This window comes from Cervus canadensis, chromosome 10 (assembly GCF_019320065.1).
Source record: "Cervus canadensis isolate Bull #8, Minnesota chromosome 10, ASM1932006v1, whole genome shotgun sequence".
In the NCBI taxonomy this organism is placed as follows: domain Eukaryota; kingdom Metazoa; phylum Chordata; class Mammalia; order Artiodactyla; family Cervidae; genus Cervus; species Cervus canadensis.
In genome coordinates this window covers 76,208,318-76,230,468 of record NC_057395.1, presented here as the reverse complement: position 1 = coordinate 76,230,468, position 22,151 = coordinate 76,208,318, and the positions used below count along the sequence as shown (strand labels likewise).

At 43.5% G+C, this 22,151-nt stretch overlaps 1 long non-coding RNA gene across 2 annotated transcripts; it reads right to left on the bottom strand.

The window, feature by feature from the left end:
• Nucleotides 1-75: 75 nt before the first annotated feature.
• On the bottom strand, nt 76-4,310 carry LOC122447847. Of its 2 annotated transcripts, none has more exons than XR_006271399.1 (3): nt 3,889-4,310; nt 592-748; nt 76-157 (listed from the first exon to the last, which is right to left on the bottom strand). It is a non-coding gene; the product is annotated as an uncharacterized LOC122447847 (long non-coding RNA). The 2 variants fall into 2 exon arrangements; XR_006271400.1 differs by having other exon boundaries at nt 111-157; nt 581-748.
• Between the last annotated feature and the right edge of the window lie 17,841 nt (nt 4,311-22,151).

Here is a 22,151-nt window from a genome sequence, read left to right as displayed (position 1 = left end):
CACGTGGTTAGCGTCGTGGTCTTTGTGGGTTGGAAAAGAATTTCCAGACACCAGGCAGAATGAAAGGAGAATAAAGTTTATTTCCAAGGCCCCCCTTGGTTTTTTTCTTTTTTTTCTTCCGTTCGTTTGTCCTTGGGAAACCACAGTTAGCAGTGATCTGTGGGGTTGGGGAAACAGGAAAGAACAAAGTGAAGTTGGAGGGGTAGGAAGGCCCCCACCCGGAGAGCTGGTACCCTCTTGTAAGGCTTTTGGCTTTGATGCCAGCTCTGCAGCCACTTCCCTTCCTGGTTTAAACCATCGTAGCTCAGCAGCTGTGATAGGCATTTAAACCCTTTTTCTGACTCTGCTGCTCTTCCTTAAGCTTTTCCCACTGCAGAGGGCCTAAACATACACAACAGAGGCTCCAGTGAACCTTTTAAACTTAAGTCACTCCCCTGCTCAAAAGGTACCCTGTCTTCCAGACTCAATCAGAGGGAAAAAAAGGTGGAGACCCAACCAGCCCCCTCTGCCTTGTGAGTCAATCCCCGCCCCTCATACTGCAGACTTTCCACTGTGGTCACAGTGACTTCCTTGGGGGTACCTGAAACACACCAGCATCACTTCTGCCTCTGCACTGGCCAAGCCCTTGGTCAAGAATCCTCTGGGACTTCCCTGGTGGCCCAGTGGCTAAGACTCTGCGCTCTCAATGCAGGCGGCTGGGGCTCCAGCCCTGGTGAGAGAACTGCATCCCACACGCTGCAGCTGAGACCTGGTGCAGCCAAATAAATAAAACCTTTTAAAAAATAATACTCAGCTCCTAGGTTGCTCCTTGACACCCACCTTTCCCACATTCTGTTTACCCTTTTCTTGTCCAATATGCTTTCCCTGACCAACCTGTCTAAAATCCAAGCGCTCTTCCCTTCCCTACGTTCCCTAGCATTCTTTTCCTTCATAACCCTGAACATATGATATATTTTACTTATATGTTCATTTATTGTTCTTCTCTCCGTGAGAAGTTAAACTTCTGAATGCCAAAGTTTTGTTCTCTTTTATTTCCAGTGCCTAGAATAGTACCTGGCATAAAGTAGCTACTCAAGAGAAAAATGACCCTTGGACTTCCCTGATGTTCCAGTGGTTATGACTCTGCACTTCCAATGCAGGGGGCGAGAGTTTGATTCCTGGTCAGGGAACTAGGATCCCACATGTATTGGCCTAGCCAAAAGTAATTTAATTTAATTTAAAAATGAACAAATAATCCACTTTGAGTTTATTTTTGTGTATGGCATTAGAGAGTGTTCTAATTTCATTCTCAGAATAGGAGAAAATATTTGCAAGTGAAACAATCAACCAGGGATTAATCTCCAAAATATACAAATGGCTTCTGCAACTTAATATAAAAAACAAAAAACAAAAAAAGCAAAACATATAACCAAATCAAAAAACAGGCAGAAGTTCTTTTTCTTTTTTGGGGGGGGGGGGGCAGAAGTTCTAAAGGAGACGTTGTTGTTCAGTCTATTTGTCATGTCTGCTGACTCTGCAACCCAATGGACTGCAGCACACCAGGCTTCCCTGTCCTTCACCATCTCCCAGAGTTTGCTCGAACTCATGTCCATTGAGTCGGTGATGCCATCCAACCATTTCATCCTCTGTCGCCCCCTTTTCCTGCTTCAGTCTTTCCCAGCATAAGGGTCTTTTCCAAAGAGTTGGTTCTTCGCATCAGGTGGCCAAAGCACTGGAGCTTCAGCTTCAACATCAGTCCTTCTAATGAATATTCAGGACATAAAGATGGCCAAAAGAAAACATAAGGATGACCAAAAAGTGCATGTTCAACATCATTAAAGATTAGAGAAAAGCAAATCAAAACTACGGTGAGGTGTTACCATGTGCTGTCAAAATGGCCATCATCAGAAAATCTACAAACAATAAATGTTGGAGACAGTGCAGAGAAAAGGGAACCCTTCCACTCTCTTCATGGGAATGTAAATTGGTATACCCACTATACTAAAAATAGAACTACTGTATGACCCAGCAATTCCTGGTCATATACCCAGAGAAAACCATAGTTCAAAAAAGATACACACACCCCAGTGTTCACTGTAGCGCTATTTACAATAACCAGGACACAGAAACAAACTAAATGTCCATCAATGGAGAAATGGATAAAGAAGACATGCCACATATATATATATATAATGGAATATTCAGTTCAGTTCAGTTGCTCAGTTGTGTCCGATTCTTTGCGACCCCGTAGACTGCAGCACACAAGGCCTTACCTGCCCGTCACTGACTCCCGGAGTTTACTCAAACTCATGTCCATTGAGTCAGTGATGCCATCCAACCATTTCATCCTCTGTCGTCCCCTTCTCTTCCAGCCTTCAATCTTTCTGAGCATCAGGGTTACTCCGCCATAAAAGAACAAAATGATGCCATTTGCAGCAACACAGATTGTCATAGTGAGTGAAGTCAGACACAGAAAACCAAATATAATATCACTTCTATGTGGAATCTTAAAAAAAGATACAAATGAAGTTATTGACAAAACAGAAGTAGAGTCACAGGTGATGAAAACAAATTTATGGTTACCAGGGGACAAGTAGGGGAGAGATAAATCAGGAGATTGGAATTGACATATATACACAACTATTTGTAAAATAGATAACTAGTAAGAACTAGCTGTATAGTGTAGATATTCTATAACAGCCTGTAGAGGAAAAGAATCTTAAAAAGAGAGTGGAGGGACTTTCCTAGTAGTCTAGTGGTTAAGAATCCGCCTTGCAGTACAGAGGATGCAGGTTCAATCCCTGGTTGGGGAAGTAACATTCCACATGCCTCAGAGCAACTAAGCCCACACTGCAACTACTGAGCCCGACACAGCCAAATAAATACATAATTTGAAAAAAAGAGTGGATATATGTGTATGTAGAATTGATTCACTTTGCTATACATCTGAAACTCACACAACACTGTAAATCAACTATACTCCAAGAATAAAGTTTGTTAACTCTAGAAGTGTTAGGAAACGGGAGGGATTTGGAAAGAGGAGTGCTGTGGAGAGTCCGGGGGGAGGCAGGGGTGGGGAAGGATGGAAGATCTCAACCAGGAGGCCTTTGCAATAACCTGGGAGAGAGCTGATGGCGCTTTGAACTAAGGTGATACCGTGGGTATGGCAGGAATGATTGGGCTGTGGGTGGGTGTTGAAGGCAGGATTTGTGGATGGACTTCGGAGAAAGAAAGGAGTCGAGAATGATGTCAAGTTTTTGGCCCTTGAACTGGGTGGAGAAAAGATCTATCTATCTGGCTTAAATTCTCTGCCAAAAGGATTTAAGCTCCCTTGACGCTTGTTGTCCAAGCTGACTGAGAGAATGGGCTCAAGATCAGCCGATGTTTGCTGTCCTTCCTGTGGGTGTGGTGCTGGGCTATTGTTTCCTCAATTCCTTACTTTTCTTTCAGGAAGGTATTATCATTAAAGCACAGAGACATCAAACTACTTGCCTAAAGTCACACAGCTAGCAAATACTGAGCTGGGATTCAGTTCAGTTCGGTTCAGTTCAGCTGCTCAGTCGTGTGATCCCATGGGCTGCAGCACGCCAGGCTTCCCCGTCCATCACCAACTCCCAGAACCTGCTCAACCTCATGTCCACTGAGTCAGTGATCTCTCTGAGTCACATTTATTAACCGAGAGCTCAAGGCTGTCACTTCTCTTCTAGCCCCAGAAAACCCCACCTGGCTGGAGTTGGGCTCCCAAGGGCTGGAGGTAGCCTTTTTTGCACCAGGCTGCAGGCTGTGGGCCAATCACGGTGAACACAGGGCCCTGAACTCATTGAGGGCTGCCCATTTTTCTTTTCTTTTTTTTTCTGTAATATCTTATGGAAAAACCTGAATAAACTTTTTGGCCAGCCCAATACTCACCGTGCCAGCCACTGCTCTTGCCGCAGGTCCTGCTATCAGGGCCAGATCCGGGCTTCGTGCCAGTCACGGACATACTGCCAATCTCCAGGGAGGCTGGAGAACACCCGCTCTCGGGACTGTGGGCCAATCCCAGGTCCTTCTCACCGACTCCCGGGGATGAATCTAAACTCTCCGGTCACTGCCCTCAGGAGGGTAAATAAAGCCTTTCCGCACGCAGCTCCAGGTTCCCTGTGCCATGTTAGCAGAGCAAGGGCAGGCTCCAGGGTCAGGCAGCCCCGGCTCTGCACCCCAACTCAGGACCTGTTGGCTTTATAGCCCTGGGATCCCCCTGACACCCTCAGGGCTGCAACGTCCTATCTTAGTTTTGGACAGAGCCCCTCTTTGGAAGGCTGTTGTGAGATTGGAGAGAAAACACTTGCCTTGGTTCTCTGTTCTCTGTGCCCTCTTAGCCCTAATTTTCCTCTTTCTTGGCTATTTAGGTCTCAGCCCACATGTCACCTCCTCAGGGAGGCCCTCCCTGAGAAGTCTAAAGCAGGGGTCAGCAAACTTTTTTGAGTAAAGAACCAGACAGTAAATATTTTAAGCTTTGTGGTCATTCTGCTTTGTGGCAACTCAACCCTGCCATCACAGTGGGGAAGCAGCCATCTCTGATTTAAATAGGCATGGCTGTGTGCCAGCAAAACTCTGTAGATATTGAAATGTGAATTTCTTGTGACTTTCACATGTCATGAACTGTTCTTACTATTTTTTTCAACCATTTAAAAATGTAGAAAGCAGGCTTCTCTGGTAGCTCAGAGGTAAAGAATCTGCCTGCCAATGCAGGAGACACGGGTTCATCCCTGATCTGGGACGATCCCACATACCCCAGAGCAACTAAGCCTGCACTCCAGAACTCAGGAGCCACAACTCCTGGGCCCCTGCGCTGTAACTACTGCATCCTGAGCATTCTAGAGTCTGTGCTCCTCAGCAGGAGAAGCCGCCGCAGCAAGTCTGGGAATTGCAACTAGAGAGGAATCCCTGCCCGCCACAACTAGAGAGGAGTCCACGCAGCAAGGAAGACCCAGCACCGCCCCAAATTAACTGATTAAATTATTAAAAAGTATGTTTTAAAAATATAGAAACCATTCTTAAGTCACAGGCCATATGAAAACAGATAGCAGTCTGGAATCTGGCCTGCTGTGGGCTGCCAACCCCGGTCTAGTCTTTTTTTTTTTCTTTCCAGCCATGCATCACGGCATGTGGGATCCTAGTTCTCCTCCCAAGGATCGAACCTCTGCCCACCCCATTGGAGGTACAGAGTCTTAACCATTGGACCGCAAGGGAAGTCCCACCCTGGTCTAGTCTTAAACGTGTTTCTGAGACACTTGTAGCTGTCAGATATTTTTCCCCCTTCTTCCCTCCCTCCCTTCTTTCCTTTCTTCCTGAGTTTGTGTGTGTGTGTGTGTGTGTGTGTGTGTGTGTGTGTGTGTATACTCCCTGGACCATCTTTTTTTTTAATTAATAAATTAATTTTAATTGGAGGCTAATTATTCTACAATATTGTGGTGGTTTTTCCCACGATGTGCTGCGATGAACTTTGGGGTACATGTGTCTCTTTCAATTCTGGTTTGCTTGGTGTGTATGCCCAGCAGTAGGATTGCTGGATTGTATGGCAATTCTATTTCCAGTTTTTTTCGGGAATCCCCACACTGTTCTCCATAGTGGCTGTACTAGTTTGCACTCCCATCAACAGTGTAAGAGGGTTCCCTTTTCTCCACACCCTCTCCAGCATTTATTGTTTGTAGTCTATCCTGTCTTTCTTCTGACCTCTAGCTCTCCTAACATTTCTTGAACACCTACTCTGTACCAGGCATTATTCCCAGTGCATTATGCTCAGTGATTTATTTAATCCACTCAACAACCCCATGAGGTACACTGATTCACCCAATTTCACACATGTGGAAACTTGAAGTCTTATTCATCACTCTGTTCCCAGAGTTTAGAAAATGCTGAAGCTGCCAACAAAACCGAGGTACCAAGGAAAAGGGGTTTTTTTGGTCAAAAAAAAGGAAATCAAAGTGATTACCACCAAATGGTTATCAGTCGAGTTTCAATCAGAGAAGCAGAACAAATAGGAAATATTCATTAAGGGATTTATTGTAAGGAATTTTCTGCAAACAGCATAGATTCATTATAACTCTGTAGGTTATAAGTGTCATGGGGGTATTTCCCTGGCTGTCCCATAGTCCATGCTTCCAACTCGGGGGGTGCAGATTCCACCCCAGGTTGGGAAGTTAATGGGGAGTTAATCCTTCATGCCGTGAGATGCACCAAAAAACAAAAAAAACACCCCAAAATGTCATGGTCATCGCTTCATCTCTGACTCTGACTCTCCTGCCTTCTCCCCTTTTGTGTTTACATTGAGTCCATCCAGATAATTAGAAGGATCTCCCCATCTCCAGGTCAAAAGATTTAACCACCTTAATTGCCCCTTGTCATGTGATATAATATATTCACAGGGTCCAGGAATTAGCACGTGGACATCTTTGGGAGGTGTTATTCTGCCTACCATGCCATGGAAAATTAAGTTCTGTGTTGGCTTTCTGTGTAATTTCTCTCTCTCTCTTTTTTTTTTTTTTTTTTTACTATTTGGTATTATTTCATATTCATTTACACACTGGGGAGAGTTGTGGATAACTTCTTAAAGCCTGCTGACATCAGTGTTTTAATCTGGCCCTGGCCACTTAGCATTTAGTAGGCACTAGAGTTACAGGCACAAATGAAAAAATTGAGTTTGTAGAATTCAGTGAAGTCAGGTGCAATAGGTATGCTTAAGATTAGGTGAAAATGTACAGATTCCACTTCTATCATGGACCACTGGATCTTGGGCCTGGAGCCTGGGAATCTGAATTTCTTCTTGGCTCTCCCCAGCTCTTCTCAGACTCTACTGGTGCCTGCTCATAACATCTTAGAGAGTCCTTCTGCAGCTTATGGCTTCCTCTCAGCACAGCACAAGCCAGCTGACTGGGCAGCTGATGCTCCCAGAGCAGCCCTCAACCAGTGAATGGAGAGAGCTGGAGGATAAACACACTCACTCCTTTGCCCATTGGGTAAGACAAGTCTGAGGTCATATTCTAGTTTCCCAGAATCCTCCAATGGGATTAAGCTGCCCACAGTGGTGACCCACTAGAACACACACGTGCACCCAGAGCAAGCCCACCTTCATATCGTGGGTTCTGCCTCCTCGGATTCAACCAAATGCAGGTCAAAAATATTTGAAAAGAAAGATCCCAGAAAGTTGCAAAAGCAAAACTTGAATTTGTTGTGCACTGGAAAGTATTTACATAGCATTTATTTAATATATTGTGTCAGGTATTAAAGTAATCTAGAGATGATTTAACCGAGGATGTCCTTGGTTACATGCAGAAGCTATATCATTTTATACAAGGGACTTGAGCATCTATGGATTTTGGTATTCATGAGGATCCTAGAGCCAGTCCTCCTAAGGATACCAAGGGAGGACTCTGTGTGTGTTTTTACGTATTTATTCTTGGATGATATAAATGTCCAGGAGTTCACTTTGTTTTGAAAACCTGCTTTGAGGATATCTCATGAGTTTTGACCCGTGATTCTCTCTTTGTGGTTTCTTCTTTCAGACAAGACTTACTCAAGGAGGTATTTTAGAATTTTGTCCTTATTGAGCAACTTTTGTTATTCATTTCTAATTTTATTATACCCAGTAGTATATACTAAACGTGTTCTGCTTTTATGGCTTCACAGAGATTTAGTTCATTGCCTAATTCGTGAATAACTTTTGTGAAGTACAGAGAGAAACAATAAAATTTATTTTTAGAGTAAAAATATTGATGTGTCTATAGTAATCATATTATTTAATTCTATATACATTTAATTAGGTTTTTAGATCTAAGAAGGTTTTGAATGCATAAGAAATGAAAGAATACCTTTCATAAACATTAACATTCTGTATAATAGACAATGCCCCAAATACCTTTCTTCCTAGTTTAATAAAAAATATATACTTTTAAAATACAAATACAACTTATAAATGGGACTCTGAACAAGTTTACAATCATATCTGAAGTGTCATTGATACACAGTATTGTGTTAGTTTCAAGTATACAGCAAAGTGATTCAGTTATACATATTATTTCAGATTATTCTCCATTATAGGTTATTAGAGGATGATGCTGTGAAAGTGCTCCATTCAATATGCCAGCAAATTTGGAAAACTCAGCAGTGGCCACAGGACTGGGAAAGGTCAGTTTTCATTCCAATCCCTAAGAAAGGCAATCCCAAAGAATGCTCAAACTACCGCATAATTGCACTCATTTCACACACTAGTAAAGTAATGCTCAAAACTCTCCAAGTCAGGCTTCAACAGTATGTGAACCGTGAACTTCCAGATGTTCAAGCTGGATTTAGAAAAGGCAGAGGAATAAGAGATCAAATTGCCAACATCCATTGGATCATTGAAAAAGCAAAAGAATTCCGGAAAAACATCTACTTCTGCTTTATTGACTACGCCAAAGCCTTTGACTGTGTGGATCACAGCAAACTGGAAAATTCTGAAAGAGATGGGAATACCAGACTACCTTACCTGCCTCCTGAGAAATCTGTATGCAGGTCAAGAAGCAACAGAACTGGGCTTGGAACAACAGACTGGTTCCAAATTGGGAAAGGAGTACATCAAGGCTGTATATTGTCACCCCGATTATTTAACTCATATGCAGAGTACATCATGCGAAATGCTGGGCTGGATGAAGCACAAGCTGGAATCAAGATTGCCCGGAGAAATATCAATAACCTCAGATATGCAGATGATACCACCCTTAGAGCAGAAAGTGAAGAAGAACTAAAGAGCCTCTTGATGAAAGTGAAAGAGGAGAGTGAAAAAGCTGGTTTAAAACTGAATATTCAAAAAACTAAGATCATGGCATCTGGTCTTATCACTTCATCGCAAATAGATGGGGAAACAGTGGAAACAGTGAAAGACTTTATTTTGGGGGACTCCAAAATCACTGCAGATGGTGATTGCAGCCATGAAATTAAAAGACACTTGCTCCTTGGAAGAAGAGCTATGACCAACCTAAATAGCATATTAAAAATCAGAGACATTACTTTGTCAACAAAGTTCTGTCTAGTCAAAGCAATGGTTTTTCCAGTAGCCATGTATGGGTGTGAGAGTTGGACTATAAAGAAAGCTGAGCGCCGAAGAACTGATGCTTTTGAACTGTGGTGTTGGAGAAGATTCTTGAGAGTCCCTTGGACTTCAAGAAGATCAAACCAGTCCATCCTAAAGGAAATCAGTCCTGAATATTCATTGGAAGGACTGATGTTGAAGCTGAAGCTCCAATACTTTGGCCACCTCATGCGAAGAGTTGATTCATTGGAAAAGACCCTGATGCTGGGAGGGATTGGGGGCAGGAGGAGGAGGGGACGACAGAGGATGAGATGGTTTGATGGCATCACCAGCTCAATGGACATGAGTTTGAGCAAGCTCCGGGAGTTGGTGATGGACCAGGAAGCCTGGTGTCCTGCAGTCCATGGGGTTGCAAAGTGTCAGACAGGACTGAGCGACTGAACTGAATTGACAGGTAATTATAAGATATTCAACATAGTTCCCTGTGCATGCATGCTGAGTCACTTCAGTTGTGTCTGACTCTTTGTGGCACTATGGACTGTAGCCCGCCAGCCTCCCCTGGTCCTTGGGATTCTTCAGGCAAGAATACTGGAGTGGGTTGCTGTGCCCTTCTCCAGGAGATCTTCCCAATCCAGGGATCAAACCCAGGTCTCCTGCATTGGCAGGTGGATTCTTTACCATTAGTGCCACCTGGGACAATTTCCTGCGCTATAGAGTAAATCCTTGTTGCTTATCTATTTTATATGCAGTGCTGTGTATCTGTCTATGCCGTACTCCTAATTTCTCCCTCCCTCCTTCCCCCCTCAGTAACCACAGATTTGATTTCTGTGTCTGTGAAGTTTACAACCACGTTGATTTCAGAGTCCTAAAATTAAGGCTGTTGATGTTCTCCCTATAGACTTTTTAAAAAATGTATTTTTTTTTAAATTGAGCTGTAATTGACAGACAACATACCTATACTGACTTCTTTGTCTTCCACTTCTGTACCTGGGCAAACTAAGACATCCCCTTCCAGAATTTCTTACGATAATCACACTTGGTAACAACTGCTGGGGATGATCCTGTTTTAAAAAAAAATCCCTGTGCTTACCATGAGGCAGGCCCGACTCTTGGCATGGGGAACAGAGAGATGAGTCAGGCTTGGATCTCTAAGGAAGGAGGAAGTGGGATTTCAGCAGGTGTTCAGAGCATCATCTTGACATTAACCCACTGAGACTTGGGGAAAGAAGGCCACCTAAGTGCAGACTTCTACTTTTTTTTTTTGGCTGCACCAGGTTTTTCTTAGTTGCTGCAGGCAGGATGTTTTGGCATGTGAGATCTTCAGTTGCAGCATGCAGGATCTAGTCTCCTGACCAGAGATGGAACTTGGGCCCCTGCACTGCGAACTTGGAGTCTTAGCCCCTGCCACCACCAAGGAAGCCCCTGGACTCCTACTTTTGCTATACCCCTTGAATCCACCTGTTCAGTTCAGTTCAGTCGCTCAGTCGTGTCCAACTCTTTGCGACCCCATGAATCGCAGCACGCCAGGCCTCCCTGTCCATCACAAACTCCCAGAGTTTACTCAAACTCATGCCCATCGAGTTGGTGATGCCATGTAGCCATCTCATCCTCTGTTGTCCCCTTCTCCTCCTGCCCTCAATCCTTCCCAGCATCAGGGTCTTTTCCACCGAGTCAACTCTTCGCATCAGGTGACCAAAGTATTGGAGTTTCAGCTTCAGCATCAGTCCTTCCAATGAACACCCAGGACTGATCTTCTTTAGGATGGACTGGTTGGATCTCCTTGCAGTCCAAGGGACTCTCAAGAGTCTTCTCCAACATCATAGTTCAAAAGCATCAATTTTCGGTGCTCAGCTTTCTTCACAGTCCAACTCTCACATCCATACATGATACTGGAAAAACCATAGCTTTGACTAGACGGAACTTTGTTAGCAAAGTAATGTCTCTGCTTTTTATTATGCTATCTAGGTTGGTCATAACTTTCCTTCCAAGGAGTAAGCGTCTTCTAATTTCATGGCTGCAGTCACCATCTGCAGTGATTTTGGAGCCCCCAAAAATAAAGTCTGACACTGTTTCCACTGTCTCCCCATCTATTTCCCATGAGGTGATGGGACCAAATGCCATCTTCCAACAACACAAGAGAAGACTCTACACATGGACATCACCAGATGATCAACACTGAAATCAAACTGATTATATTCTTTGCAGCCAAAGCTGGAGAAGCTCTATACAGTCAGCAAAAACAAGACTGGGAGCTGACTGTGGCTCAGATCATGAACTCCTTATTGCCAAATTCAGACTTAAACTGAAGAAAGTAGGGATAGCCACTAGACCATTCAGGTATGACCTAAATCAAATCCCTTATGACTATACAGTGGAAGTGAGAAATAGGTTTAAGGGACTAGATCTGATAGACAGAGAGCCTGATGAACTATGGACGGAAGTTCGTGACATTGTACAGGAGACAGGCATCAAGACCATCCCCATGGAAAAGAAATGCAAAAAGGCAAAATGGTTATCTGAGGAGGCTTTACAAATAGCTATGAAATGAAGAGAAGCAAAAAGCAGGGGAGAAAAGGAAAGATATTCCCATTTGAATGCAGAGTTCCAAAGAATAGCCAGGAGAGACAAGAAAGCCTTCCTCAGCGATCAATGCAAAGAAATAGAGGAAAACAACAGAATGGGAAAGACTAGAGATCTCTTCAAGAAAATTAGAGATACCAAGGGTACATTTCATGCAAAAATGGGTTCAATAAAGGACATAAGTGGTATGGACCTAACAGAAGCAGAAGCTATTCAGAAGAGGTGGCAAGAATACACAGAAGAAGTGTAGAAAAAAGATCTTCACGACCCAGATAATCACAATGGTGTGATCACTCATGTAGAGCCAGACATCCTGGAATGTGAAGTCAAGTGGGCCTTAGAAAGCATCACTATGAACAAAGCTAGTGGATGTGATGGAATTCCAGTTGAGCTATTTCAAATCCTGAAAGATGATGCTGTGAAAGTGCTGCACTCAATATGCCAGCAAATTTGGAAAACTCAGCAGTGGCCACAGGACTGGAAAAGGTCAGCTTTCATTCCAATCCCAAAGAAAGGCAATCCCAAAGAATGCTCAAACTACCGCACAATTGCACTCATCTCACACGCTAGTAAAGTAATGCTCAAAATTCTCCAAGCCAGGCTTCAGCAATACGTGAACTGAGAACTTCCAGATGTTCAAGCTGGTTTTAGAAAAGGCAGAGGAACCAGAGATTAAATTGCCAATATCTGCTGGATCAAAAAAGCAAGAGAGTTCCAGAAAAACATTATTTCTGCCAAAGCCTTCGACTGTGTGGATCACAATAAACTGTGGAAAATTCTGAAAGAAATGGGAATACCAGACCACCTGACCTGCCTCTTGAGAAATCTGTATGCAGGTCAGGAAGCAACAGTTAGAACTGGACATGGAACAACAGAGTGGTTCCAAAAAAAAAAAGGAGTACGTCAAGGCTGTATATTGTCACCCTGCTTATTTAACTTCTATGCAGATTACCTCATGAGAAACTCTGGGCTGGAAGAAGCACAAGCTGGAATCAAGATTGCCGGGAGAAATATCAATAACCTCAGATATGCAGATGACACCACCCTTATGGCAGAAAGTGAAGAGGAACTAAAAAGCCTCTTGATGAAAGTGAAAAAGGAGACTGAAAAAGTTGGCGTAAAGCTTGACTCCACTAGGTTGACAATTAAGGGATTTTTTTTTTTTAACCCTTAAGGACTGGAGAACAGGAGAGGAGACAAGAGTGAGGACATTTTGGAGAAGAGAAAGCACACAGATTAATCAGCAGAGCTGAGAAGACCCAAACATCAGGGAGCAGTGGGGAAAGTCAAGGCCAACCTGACTTACCCCCAGAAATTCCTCCCAAAGCGTCAGGAGTTGGTGGCACCAGGTAACTCTGAAAGTAAGATTGAATGGGCAGGGGAGTGGGCCTCAGAGTGGAGGCTGGGAAATAAAAGAAATTGCCTAAAAGTCTACTTAAGAAGCAGTCAAATTTGAAGATCCTCCCAGCCCCTACCCAACTCTAGGTAACTGGGCACCTATCTCAGCAAAAGGCTGGAGGTTTCTTCTTTGGAGGCAATAAAACAGAGGGTCTAGGGGTGGGGACCCCAGCACATTTTAGGGCAGAGGTACTATGTTGAAAACAGGCGGATTAAGTGAAATCTTGTGTCTTAATTTCCTGAGAGTGCTGTAACAAATTACCATGAACTGTATGGCTTCAAACAATAGAACTATATCCTCTTACAATTCTTGAGGCCAAAAGGCTGAAATCAAAGTGTTGGCAGGGCCATCCTCTTCCAGAGGCTCTGGGAGAGAATCCAGCCCTTCTCTCTTCCAGTTTTTGGTGTCTGTCAGCATTCCTTGGCTTGTGGCCCTATCTCTTTCTGCTCCGTCTTCGCACTGCCTTCTCCTCCAAGCTCCTCATCTCCATCTGCCTGTCTCTTAGAAGGACATTTGTGATGGCACATAAGGCCCACCTGTATAAGCCAGAACTATCTCCTCATCTCAAGAGCCTTGACTTGGCACTTCCCTGGTGGTCCAGTGGTTAAGACTCCATCTTCCAATCTGGGGGTACCAGTTTGATCCCTGGTCAGGGCCGGTAACTCAGCAGTAAAGAATCTGCTTGCAGTGAAGGAGACGTGCATAGACCCAGGATAGGTCCCTGGGTTGGGGAGATCCCCTGGAGGAGGAAATGGCAACCACACCAATTTCCTTGGCTGGAAAATTCCATAGGGGAGCCTGGCAAGCTGTAGTCTATAGGATCACAAAGAGTCAGACTTGACTGAACACAAAGCTCAAGGTTACAGTACTAGCCCACAGATGCTATAGTGTAAAAAACTAAAAAACAGAGAGCTAAGATCCCACATGCCTTGAGGCCAATAAACAAAATGTAAAACAGAAGTAATACTGTAACAAATTCAGTAAATACTTTAAAAATGGTCCACATTAAAAATACATATATATGGTCCATGGTTTTTTTAAAAAAAAAGTCTTAACATCGTAGTTGCAAAGACCCTTTTTTTACAAAGAGTTAACACTCACAGTTTCCAGGAATTTAACACGGAATCTTTGGGAGGAGCCTTTTGGGGCCTGCGTGCTGAGATATCCTTCCCAGTCCTTCACCACATCTGCAGGGCTGGCCCCGAGGCTCACATCAAGGGCCAGGCAAATCATATGAAGCGGTCTTCCCCAGGCCATTCCACTCCAGGTAGGAGACTGGAAGAGTCTTCTCCAAAAAAAATCTGGCCAGACTGAGAGGAATCACCTAAATACATTTTTATTTATTTGTTTTTATTGAGTCATAGCTGCTTTACAATGTTGTGTTAATTTCTGTCATTACCTAAGTATGTTTTAACATCAGGAGAATCCCAACAAATGGCCCAGTTCAATATCAACAGCCCACTTCCCAACATGTACAGTGATCAGCTTCTTGGTCCCCTACTCTTGAATATGAGCAGAAAATCAAGAAATATCAGACACCTGAGAACACCCTCTTAAATGAAAAATTGAGACCATCGCAAATAGAGAAAAGTAACTAAAGGAAATAGACACAATACAGGAAGGGGAAAAAAAAACTGACAAAAATTGAAAAACAACTTTTCAGAGAGTTACCCTGAAGCAAGAAAAAGATGCCATCAAAAGTGGGAATATTTTAAGGGCTTCTTGGAAATTAAAACCAGAGATATTAAAAAATTAACAACAGGAACAGAAGATAAATGTGAGGGTTTGTCTCAGAAAGTAGAACAAAAAGACAAAGATAGAAAATAGGAGAAAAACGAGAAGTTGTTTAGGGGACCAGTCTAAAAAAATTTCATATCTGAAAAACAGATTTTTATCAGGAAAGAAGAGCAACAAAGAGAGGAATCACCAATAAAATAATTCACAAAAATTCTCCAGAATGAAAGGACATGCGTTTCCAAATTGAAAATCTTTACTGAGTGCCCAGCTCACTGAATAAAAATAGATTCATAGCAAGGAACATCACTGTAAAATTTTGAAATACCAAGAACAGACTTGCAAAGGGAAGGGGAAATGGGTCACGTTTAAAGTAATGAAAGCAGAATAATTTTGGACTTCTCCTCAAAAACGCAGACATAAGAAGGCAGTGGATTAACACCTCCGAAAATCTGAGTGAAAATGACTTCCAACCTAGAATTCTCTACCCAGCCAAACAATCATCAAGGGAGCAGAAAGAATAAAACCATGTTCAGATATGGGAAGTTGAAAATCTTCTACTTCCCACACGCCCTTTCTCGGGGAGTTACTGGAGGCTGTGCTACACCAAAAAGGGTGTGTGTACGCTTGCAGAGGTGTGTGTGTGTGGTCAGACAAGGAAGAACAAGACCCAGAACCCAGAAAACAAACCCAGCACGTGGGAGAAGCAGACGAAATTCCCAGCTGATGGAAAGGACATCCTCGGACGACAGTTGTGCGCCAGAGGGGGTAACTGGTCCAGGCTCTGGCAGGTCTGAAGGCTCCAGGGAGACGTCTTTACAAAGGTGAACACATAGAGTTTCTGATGTATTCAAAGGAGCTGGGAGGATGCTTGGACCATTGGCAAATAACTTGGAGTTAAACTGATAACAAATACTGAGAAAATGAGGTCAGCTTGGGGTTGGGGGGGAGAACAAGATGATAATCAACTTTAAAAAAAAAAACACAAAGCACTGTGGGGAAAAGCTAAAGGACATCACAGTTTGCCATGGCGTTCAATGATGAATGGTATTTATGTGTCACAGTTATGTAAATAGTAAACACTGGTCTCACCAAAATTACCATATACCTATCCTGAGAGGATGGGGGAGTCGGAAGCGTGTAAACCTATGTGTTGGGGCCAAATATAGAGAAGGAAAGAACAGAACCCTCATATCCAAGAGTGGGAAAGCAGATTACTTTTTTTTTTTAATCTTTATTTCTTTATTTGACTGCACTAGGTCTTAGTTGTGGCATGTGGCACCTAGTTCCCCGACCAGGGATTGAACCCAGGCCCCCTGCATTGAGAGCTCAGAGTCTTAGCCAGTGGATTATACTATGAGGGAAGATTCAAGCAGATTATTCTGAAAACCGAAAAGTTTAGAAGTGACAATCAGTAGAAGCATGTTATTTAGAGAGATGAAATTGAATATTTAAAAATTTAACTAAAAGGAGTCAGAGTCGTTGCCTTTGGGGAGAGGAAAATGGGAGGGAGAAGTGAAGTGAGGACTTCTGTTTTTAGGAAATTTGATACTTCAGTTCAGGTGCATGTGTAACCTTGATCAAATAAAGTCTAAAAATAAAAAAGGATAGGTTCATTATACACTAAAATGTTGTTTTGATAATGATTGTGTCTGCATTGTGTACCTTGGGTATCCCCCCCATTTTCCTAACTTATTATTATTTTAATAATTTTTGTCTGCAAATGATATATGGCATGAAATGAGAAAAAAAATAGGATCTTTTTAAAAGGAGAAAGGAAAAAAGGTCTGCTTGGGGGCAGCCTGGAAACCAGTGTTTCCATCTGTCACCAGGTCTCAAAGCAGGGGCAGTGAAGAGGATACAAAGGTGGATGGGAGGCGGGCTGGGGAGGAAGCATTGTCAGAGCTTGATGACTCATAGAATGGAGAGGCGAGGCAGTGTCACAGACAGAAATATCAAATAACCATGGCCTTGACTTCCTGTTTTCAAATAAATATGACGAGTTGGCATGTTTCTAGTTTATGGAAGATGACTGGCAGTTACTAAATGTTCCTAGTCACAGCGCGGTGTCAAAGGGCTTTGCTTACATTCTATGCTTCTGCTTTTACTCACCTGTTACTTACTTTATGTGGCAGTCCAAGTGGTCCTTTTTTTAAAAAGTTTTTTTTTTTTTTTTAATTTATTCGGCTGTGCCAGGTCTTAGTTGCAGCACTAAGAATCTTTCGTTGCTGCGTGCAAACTCTTAGTTTTGGCATGTGGGATCTAGTTCCCTGACCAGGAAATCAAACCTAGGTCCTCTGAATTGGGAGTATGGAGTCTTAGCCACTGGACCACCAGGGAAGTCCCCTAAGTGGTCCTTTTAAAGCATTTGTCTGATCACATTTCTCTTTTGCTCAAAACCATCCCTGGCTCCCCACTGTACTGTGAGCAAAGCTCAGAGTCCTCTTAGTTATCTACAGTGCCCAGTTTGGTCTGCTTTCTGCCCCTGCAGAGGTCTCTGATCTCTTGTGTCTTTTCCTCTGCACCCCAACTCTATGGACTTCAGTTCATTGAATGTGCCAAGCTCATCCCCCAAACTCAGGACCTTTGCACTTACTGAGCCTTCATCTACTAAAACCTTCTTGTTGATATTTATATAGAGCCTCCTAGTCATAATTCAGGTTTCATCACAAATGTCACTTTGGGGATTTCCCTGGCAAACCAGTGGTTAACACTCCACATTTCCAATGCAGGAGGCTGGGATTCAATCCCTGTTCCGAAAACTAGGATCCCGCATGCCTTGTGACATGGCCAAAACAAAAACAAATGTCACTTCCTCAGAGGGACCTTCAGAAACCACTTTGCCCACTTTCCCCAACCAGCTACTATCTCCTGCACATTTTACTTTCTTATCTTTCAATGTGCATATCACCATGTGAAATTATCCTGTTTTTCTCTTTTTAAAATGTTTTTAAAATAGTTTTAAGATGTAATTCATATAACATAAACTTTAGCATTCAAAAGCATATAATTCAGTGGCTTTTAATATATTTATTATGTTGTGCTACCATCACCACGGCCTGATTCCTAATTGTTTCCATCACCCCAACAAGGAACCCTGTACCTGTTAGCAGTCATTCTCTCCTCCCCCCATCCCCTAGCAGTAGAAACTAATCTACTTCCTGTCTCTATGGGTTAACTATTCTGAATGTTTCATACAAGTAGAATCATATATGTGTCATTTTTGTGTCTGGCTTCTTTCACTTAACATAATATCGTTTCTTTTAAAAATTTGCTTCCTTATTATCTATCATCTCCTTTAGACTCTCAGAAGCTCTGATACCTCAAATAGTGCCGGTATAGGTCATTACATGTGGATTAAGCACCTATTATGTGTTAGGCACACAGTAGCACAAAAAATTCTCTCCAAGGAAACACTCTTTAGTCTTTCTTTTTTCCTAAGGAGTCTTTAAGCCTCCCCTCATACATCCCCAAGGCTGTATGTGTGATGGGTCAAGGCTCAGTGGGCTGGCTTGGGGACGTCTTCACCTTCTTTTTATAAAAAATGTTTTGTTTATGTATTCATTTATTTGGCTATGCCAGGTCTTAGTCGCAGCACTTGGGATCTTCGATTTTTTTTGTTGTTGCACCATGCAAACTCTTTGGTTGCAGTATGTGGGATCTAGGTCCCCAACTAGGGATTGTACCCCGGCCCCCTGCATTGAGAGTGTGGAGTCTTAGCTACTGGACCACAAGGGAGGTCCCAAGTCTCTGCTTTCTTGATCCACCAGACATGATCCAGCTCCCTCCAGAAAGAGACACCTCACATCAGCATGGGGGCCCCAACCAACACTGAAACAAAGACAGGTCCCAACCGAGCACCTGCTTCTAAGGGGTTTCCCTGTCCCTTTGATTCTTATTCAAGACAAATCTATGGGACAGTTAATCTAGTCACATTAAATAGCAGTTTGAAGAGACCACGGGGCAAGAAATATAGGAGACGTCTGGCTGCAGAGAGAATACCCTCCACAACAAATCAGCAAGGAAATTAGGACCTCACTCCTACAACTGCAAGGAACTGAATTCTGCCAACAACCTAAACGAGCCCGGACATGGAGTCTTCCCAGAGCCTCCAGCTATGGACACAGACAGGCTGCTGTCTAGACTTCACTTTTGGGACCCTGAGCGTGGAACACCGCAGAGCCTGCATGGATTTAGGACCTAAGAACTCTGAGCTGGATGTAATTTAAAAGAAAAACAAAAACAAAAAATTCACTTTGCTGCCTGCGGTTCCTCCCTAAATGTACGTTTGCTTTGAGGATCGCAGGGCTGGTTGGCTCATTTGGGCTGGTGGGTAGACCCAGAGGCTATTTAGAATAGGAGTTAAGAAACTAGGTGCCGGAGCCAAATTTCCAGTGACCAGACCCCAGCACTGCCACTTGTTACTTCTAACATCTCGGGCAAGTTACCTGTGCCTCAGTTTCCCTCAGTGTACTGTATTATACTGTATATTTTTAGACTAGAGTATTATTTTTCGATTAAATGAACTGATATTCATGAAGTCTTGGACCATGAAGTTCTAGGACCATGCCAAGAACATGTTTCTTAAATAAATGTGTCACATACACACACATACACCCACCCCCCAGATAATATATGTGTACCTAATGGGGCAACTAGCTGCAAGTAATTCTGTTCTGCTCTTCGTTGGTTCTCCTGGGTTGGAAATACTGGTTGTGGTGACATCTAACCACAAGGTCTTTTGGTTTTGTTTTTAACCTCACTTAAAGACCAAAAGGGAAATTCATCTCTGTTTCCCAGTAGGAGAAAGGTAGAAACATCCCAGTTATCCATTAATAGAAGAGTAAATGCAGACGCTCTAAATGATGACTTGCAGCTATGGATATTAAGTTAGGAAAGGCCTGTGCTCTGCCCTGGTTAAGGTCATGGGCCTTGAAGCCAGACTATCAGTGTCTGAATCCCAGGTTGACCACATATGCCTGTGTGACTTTGGCTAACCCACTCAACCTCTCTAGGTCTCAGTTTCCCCATTTGTAAGGTTGTTGCTGTTCGTTCAGTTGCTAAGTCGTGTCCAAGTCTTTGTAACCCCAAGGACTGAAGCCCGCCAGGCCTCCCTGTCCCTCAGCATCTCCCAGAGTTCGTGCTTATGTAAGTGTTTGTCATCATGATAGTCCTTATCGCACAGAACCATTGTGAGGATAAAATGAAGTCATACACGAGCCCTGTCAGTACTCAAAACGCCTTCGCTACTACCGCTTAATAAATTAAAATATAGCGCAAATGAACTTTAGGGTTCAAACATATTTCTATGCACTGAAAAAAATCTAGGAGATAGTTTATAAATGGCTCTAAAATTGTAACTGTTTCCCACACCCTTCTTCATGCTTTCCTGTATTGCCCGGAAAAAAAAATTAATATTAGTAAGCCAATGCTACTTTTGTAACCAGAAAAAAATTTTTTCAAGTTAATTCCATTTGGGGGTGTGGGCCTTAATAACCAACTCCACCCTGCACGGCAGAGGCCATCAGTGCATTATTTGCCTGTCCTCGCCTTTTGTGTTTGAAGACTGTTTTTGCCTGGGAAATTTTTGCGAGAACACGAAGTTAACCATATTTACTCAGCTTCTCTCCCAGTGAATCAGCCTCTTAAAAGCTGGGCAGGTTCTCCATCCCCCTGCCTGATTCTGTTGCAGGGGAGGAAGTACTGACTCACGCATCCTCTGGTTCATCTGGCCATTTATTTCACTTACAGTCATTCAACAGGGTTGGGAAACAAACATGGCCCACCCAATCAACAGAATTTCATGGGTTCGTCTCAAAGACCAAGACTGATTCATATCTATTACCCTGGAGAGATGCTCGCGCTCAGTAAAAACAAACCAACTACAGAATGATATTTATTCAACAAGTATCAAATACTTCACCCCTCTGTTCAAAGCACTAAGAACACAGCAGAGAAAAATCCCTGCCCTTGCAGAGCAGAAACTCTGGAAGCAGAGAAAGAGTTCACAGGAAAAAAATAAGTTCATCTAGGAAATGAAAATTACTATGATGCAGGAGACTGAGAAGGAGGAAGGACTCCTTAGGTGGCATGGTCATGGGAGGCCTCTCTAAAGGAGTGGTGTTTGAACTGAAAATATACAGTGATTCCATTTGTGTGAAATGTGCTCCTCTGTGTGTGAGAATATGTCTGTTTACTATAAGCATAGAATACTTCTCGGGACACTAAGATGATTCAGGCAGGTATGGTCCTGGCCTCAGAGGACTATCTCCTTTTTCTCATTGCCTGCGTCAGCTGGACTGGGCTCCACACTCATTACTGCAAGTAATGGAACCTCAAACTAGTTTAAAAGAGGATTTTTTGGTTCACATAAGGAAAAGTCCAGGGATATCATGGGTTCAGGCTCAGCTGTATTCAGGAGCTTGATGATGTCAACATGTCTCTGCCTCCCTTCATCCCCCAATCTCTGCTTTCCCTTCCATTGGCTTCACTCTGAGGCAGGCTCTTCCCATGAGGTGACCAAGACGTCTTCAGCTTCTGTCCTCCCAGCTCGTGATCCCAGGGAGAGGAGAGCACCCTTCTCCCTGACAACACCGGCAAAGTTCTCAAGCTGCCTGTCATTGGTTCACTTTGGATCACGTGCTTTCCCTGAGCCAATCACATTGGCTTGAGGGATGCAAAACTCCAGGTGAGGACAATGCTCTTGGAGTCGAAATGGAGAGTCTCCCTCACCTGGACCACATCTACTGAGGAGGGGGAAAAGACCACCCCAAAAGCATTGTCAGCACAGATTGAGCATTATCTTTTTGCCACGCAGTAATGACATAGGATGGGGCTTCCCAGCAGGCCGTCAAGAATCCGCCTGCCAGTGCAGGAGACACAGGAGACGCGGGTTCAATACCTGGGTCAGGAAGATCCCCTGGAGGAGGGAAATGGCAACCCACTCCAGTATTCTTGCCTGGGAAATCCCATGGACAGAGGAGCTATAGTCCATGAGGTTGCAGGCTATAGTCTATGAGGTTGCAAGAGTCGGATGCAACTTAGCTATTAAATCACCATTACCACCCTGTGACCTAAGTCTGGCCAAGGGGAGACATTTGCCAGAGGCATCTTAAGAAGTTTGTCCCCACTCTTTCAGGAGAGGGTCTGGAAGTGACCCTATTTTCCTACTGGGCATGAAAGAGAATGCCGGTAGCTCTGCGAGCTCTTGGCAGTCATTCTGCGATGACAAGGAGAGCCAACATTGTGGACGGCAGAGTGGAGAGACCTAAAGAACATGGGTCCTTCGTGATACCATTAGGTCACTAGAACTATCTCTGTCCTGCAGCTGATCTGAGCTGGGTGCCCCGTGAGGGGAGGCAGGATAGCCTGTTCTGGTTAAGCCAGTTTGAGTTTTATTGACTCCTTCTT